Source organism: Anopheles moucheti, chromosome 2 (genome assembly GCF_943734755.1).
Source record: "Anopheles moucheti chromosome 2, idAnoMoucSN_F20_07, whole genome shotgun sequence".
NCBI lineage: Eukaryota > Metazoa > Arthropoda > Insecta > Diptera > Culicidae > Anopheles > Anopheles moucheti.
In genome coordinates this window covers 47,559,293-47,565,292 of record NC_069140.1, presented here as the reverse complement: position 1 = coordinate 47,565,292, position 6,000 = coordinate 47,559,293, and positions in this window count along the sequence as shown.

Here is a 6,000-nt window from a genome sequence, read left to right as displayed (position 1 = left end):
GGTGATAATTGAAGGCTATAATTGTTTGCCACAATGTTTATCACCACAGGCGTGGTACGGTATTGTGGCACTAGGTGCTCTAGCCTATTGAATCCCGCTATAATGGAAAGCTATTTCCAGCTGGTGCAGTTTTGCGATACGGTAACGACGTAGACGTCTTCAGCGTGTGGCGAGATGCCTTTCATTAGGTGAATCCGATAGATTAACTTATCGTACTGGGCGCATCATGATGGTGATGGTTTGGCATGCGCTGCTGCGTTGGTGGAGGTACTGATTGATGCACTGCTGCCTTCGCCACAGAAGGTGCAATGCGACGGGAATCCGGCGACCGTATCAGATGGTCACTACTCGCGACGAGTAGTGCGAGCGGTTGGTCCGTGTGGTGGGGTTAAGCGGATCTCGGATTGCAAAAGGATAATGCTCGGTTAGTCTTATCGACGTAGAGCGGACGACCTGGGCTGGGTACTGTGGTAAAGCGGAAACAGTTTCAAATAAAATCGAGAAAGATAAATGATACCTCGTTTATCAACGAGCCAACGTCGCGAGGTGGCTGCGTGGAAGAAGCATTGGCTTTCGGTGGAATGTCGGTCCGTGCTCCGCTGGTCCCGTGCTCCATTTCCCAAGCATACCGTACAAGGCTGTGATCGGTTTTTTGTAGCATTTCTCGGCTCTGTTTGCATTGCTCTCCCGTCTCTGCTCTACTATTTTTTTGGCTTCACTGTATGTGTTTGACTGTTGGTATGCCTTATAGCAGCCAATTTTATGCTCACTTGTGCACAGCCCGCAGTACCCGCAGCAAGGAAAACCAACTTCCGGGAACAAGAATGTTGACCTGGGTACAAACCGCAGCACAGCAGCGACGACGACGACGACGACGACTGGCCACAGTCTGGACCGTGTCCCAGCCAAAGCACTCGGAGTGTAGGATGCCAACCGCAAGGAATAAGATTAATGAATGTTTAATGAATTGTTTTATTGCATGGTAATCGTGTGATAACGTCTTTCAATTGCCGGAAGGTATGAAGCGGAAAGACTGTTTTTTTTCGTTTTTCCAAGGGAAATTTACCCACCCTTGAAAAGCTTCCACCTTGGCGCGGAAAAGATTTGTGCGATCGTCGTATTTTTCTATGTCAGTCGATTGTTATCATTATTGTTGACGGTTCCCCATAATTAACTTCTTATTTTATTCCGCTTTGATGGGCCTGTTTTTGCAACCAAGCCAAAGATGTCAAACTGATGCGACTCAAATCAGTGTTGGACTGAACTGATGTGGTTTAGCAAAATTTCCGAACAGAAAGCAGATGTTTAAATATCGTTATTTTTGATGTAATAAATAAAATATGATAAACCATAAAATGTATTGTTAGTTGTGGAAGGTGACTATTTTCTAGCAAATTCTGTTCGCTCATTTTCCTGAAATTTCGCTTCGGTAGATTTGCCCATTGTCAACCAACCAGAACATGCGCTGACAGGTGTATCTGTAAACCATAATAAGTGATGGTTGCCATGCTACTGGAGCACCGGATTATGGTGATAAGCTTTCGACACTGAATGTTATTCGGTTATGATAGGTGGTTTCATGCGCAACCACACAAGGTATGCGATCAAATATAGCTGACAGCTGCGAGAGAATTGAAATGAGTTAGTAAAATAAGCTTCCAATCGGTTCCGGTGTTAGCATAACCATATTGCTGCTGAAAGCAATCACACATCGATATGGACAGGATAGGGAGTAAGGTTCGTAGTCGGTTCATTTGAGGCCTGAATGATTACTCAGACTGTGGTTAGCCGACGATTAGCTGTAATAGAGCAAAGGACGGTTAATGATGCTGGTAGTATGAATACTTTAATTGTACAAACCACAGCAAAATGGATAACACAGGTTTGGTCATGGATGATTGCATGAATTCTGTTTCTGTTAATTACTGTTTTATCAATTAATTTTTACAAATTAAGCACCGTGTGAAAATTGTACAAACAGATTTCCATGGAACATCACCTGTATTCGGGTGATGCGACGATGATGAATATCAATTACATTCTTTTTAACTTTATTCTTTTGATTAGCTTTATTCCTCTGAATAATGAAATCCACCACTCAGGGCTCGAAGCGAAAACCATACGTAACAAAACCCTTTTCATATACTTGATGAGACCAATTTCCTGGTTGATCATTTGACATTACTTATTATAGCATTATTTTGATTTACTAATGATTCGAGCTTACATTACTAATTGATCGATCAGCCTAAGCTCGTTATTAAAAATGAACAAATCAAAGTAACCAGGTAATATTAATGTAATATTTAAGTATGTTTCCAATAAGCTGTTTTGTTATTTTGGGATTAAAAATTGCGCTATGACGATCGTATGATTATATTGATTAAAATTATTAGTGTTGTAGTCCGGTGATGTAGTTAGTATTGGTGCCGGATTCACACGGCAGGACTGTTTCAAAATCTCATCTGGATCAATGCTGCGTACGCAGGACGGAGTTATGGGTACATACAGTCAACTAAAGCCAGAAATGTCAGGTTGCTAAATTAAAGAAGATTAAATTAAGCTGCATAGCAGGTATGCTACACTGTAATTGTGTTCCATATTGAAATTTTATTTTCGAATACAATCGACAATAACAAAATTTTCAAATAAAAATGTTATATCCCTCATACAAAATGTTTTCCGAGTATCCCGGGTATATGCCGTTCGGAGAGATAAGGGGTATATAAACACACTTGTAAAAATGTTATGTTATGTCTCATGTTTAATGTATGAATTTTTTTAAATTATTGTAAAGGAATTCCTAACAGTACAATGAAATCAAAGTAGTTGCACTTTTTCAATAAAAATCAAATAAAAGGTTAATCAACTAGTTAATCAACTAGTAGTATAACCACAAATAATTTCAGGGCCATCCATTGCACTATTGAGGAAACGGATTCTACTCTCTTATGTTTTCTAAAATCCAATCCATGTAACTGGCGATTTTGGTGAACACATCCGGTAAAATCGAAGTGCAATTTCTCGGCCCAATTGATGACACGCCATACAGAACATAACGACTTTTTCCATGTACTTGCTGCACAAGCTGTAGTGGAGCCGACCCAAATGGCAAAGGGCATGATGATAGCTCACTTTGTTTTACACATATTTGAGTTGGCAATATATCCGCAGCATGCTTCCGACATACGTAGTGATCTTTGAAGAAGCTGCCCAAGATCTTTCCCATTCGCATGCCATGAAGTCAATATGTAGTGGTTTGACTTTTGCCTGCGCAGCTCACTCGTGACCGGAAGACAGATTGGCTTCACATTGCTCTGACTAGTGTCTGCTCGGTCTTTTAGTCGAATAAGTGCAATATCGTGCACAATAAATCCGCGCTGGAAGTCTGGATGTTCGATCACCGACTCAACTCGTAATATTTGAACTGGAGGGGCACATATAATGTGTCCATCCAACTCTTCACAATCCGTCGTCGTGTTCCTATCGTATTCACCCCATCGTACGGATGTTCTGCAATGAAAAATAATCATAAGAACTTGAACGTAAGTGTGAACACTTTCTTGTGACATACTGCGGACAACGATGTGTGTTGATGGTGCATGACGTGACACTGATTAGGTAGCGGTCGCTTATTAATAATTGCACTATGTACGCGCAAACTGATCACATAGACCAATGTGACCAACGCACATAGTACTTGGATATGGAATCCATCCCCTAATAGAGTCACTTTTACTTAAGCAAACATCCTCGACTAGCACACTTTGACACACAATGGAATGCGATCATTATTGCCATGAAGTAGCTTAATTTTTTGCTGATTTATGTTACCAATTTGAAAGCGTACTTAGCGACAAAGCGCACGAATGCTGAAGGTGAGCTATAAAGTGAAGCTATCGAGCGGCTGGCTCGTCCGGGAGTTGCGTAGAATACACCGTGAGGGGCCGGGAAGCAACGCTTTCCACTTTTCGAGGTTGCACTTAGGTCGCTTGTTTGCAGAGAAAACATTAAATGTCATAACAGTTTTAATTTTAATTGCTTTCGGATGGTGATGATTCTTGCGGTTTTTCCAGGGCACGTACGCTACCGGGTTATGGTGGCAGGAAGTACGGCGAGTGTCGACGGAATGGAAAGGGGATGGAAAACTTTTCCACTTCGTTCAAGAACCGTTCTTTTGCTTTATCGTCATCGCTTCCAGCGTGTATCCGGTGCCTTTTTCTTAGAACCGTACCAAAATGCAACTGAACTGTAGCATCCACCTTCAACGCATTGTTGAACTGTGGCGTACGCAAAGTGGTGGGGTAAATTTGTGATTACAGTCACCTACAGCCTTTTAGTATACATTAGTCAAATTCTGCGACCTTGCACCAAACCGTCATGGATCAATTATTGGAATCCCGACAAGTCTCGCCAAAGCTCGTTTATAGGTGCTTTAATGCGGCACGAGCAGCATGCGGGAATTAGATGTAAGTCGTCCTAATGACTTCGGCGTAAACAAGCATGCGTTGTTGTGTGGATCTGCTCGATAAACACCGGCTCTGCTGAAGCAAGGAACTGGCACGGTGTTGGGGTTTCGACATAATCTTCTTACAGCCAAGCGCCTCATGACTTTTGCGGGCGGAAGGTTGCTGCTGGCCATCGATAACACCAAACCATGGCCATTGTGATCGATAGGATCAATCGTTACCAGGGTAACTGTTTGTTTCTGTGAGTTGGCAGCCAATGCAAAGCATACGAGCAATTAGAATGGAAACGTTTACGTATGCTATCGCCAGACTTAATCTGCACAAGGTGGCTTACACCGGTATGATGGACAGCAGAAATACGAATGAGTTACGTTAGTGCGGATTGACTATTTTGTAGCACAGTTATGGAGATTAATGATGTTAAAATGTTAAACAAAATACAAAAAAGGCGCTGATGCTACCAGATATATTTTACCCAAAATCAGCATTATTTGAATTGGCTTCTTAAAATTCCTAAAATTCGGAAATACAAAATTCTTTAATCTTGTACATAAAACATGTGTAGTAGTTATTAGAACATGAATAGATCATCAGTTTGTAGGATAGGGATAATCTTTCACAACAATTAGCTACGCATTGTAAAGCAGGTTCCATATACCGAACGTCCTTTTAGCAACAAAGCATAAGCCTCTATCAGAGGGCCCACATAAGGCCTCCTAAGGAATTGATATGGAAACAAAGACCACTCGGATATACGTTGAAGATATCGGACCAAAATTGATGCACCCGAGCCGTCGTTTATCGCGTTGTGCATAATCGGTCTAATATTCAAAGCGAATTTACAGCTAATCTCAATGGTGTTTAATTAACGGAAATTATGTTAAGAATGTTAGTTATGCTTTAATTAATCAAAGAGAATCGTTATTTTTATTCACTAAATCTTGTTTAAATTTAATGTAGTATAGAAGAAGTACTGCGTACAGTTATCGTGTTATCCGTGATCAAGATAATCTTTTTCTTTTCAATAAGCATAATTTTAATTTACAGGATAACGTTTTATAACATATCTTTAGGAATTTAGCATACTTCTTAGACACGTTGAAGGAGCGTATCCGAGTGGAATAACATTTCCATAGCTATGATTCCATCTCCTTCGTAATGATTGTGATTAAAGAGAGTCAAGCCACTTGAATGTGATTTCTATACGGCGAAGGAAACGTTGTGAAGGATGCAAATTATCAGAGAAGCGCATTGGCTGATAGACTCCCACCCACAGCCAGCGCAGCACTTGATCACAGGCAATCCTCAAATGAGCGCAAAACCTACATTAGGTCGTACGGAACGAATGCGATAGCCTGCGATACCGTTTCCGGGCAAAGGTTATGAACGTTCGCCCGCAGCATCGTGTCTCCATTTCGCCGGAAGAATGAAAAGTGTGCGGAACGGTTCACCATCGTGGTGGTGGCGGTGGTGGTGTTGCCGGTACACTTTCTTACCATCGTTAAAGTCAATGATGACGCGCACATCAAAA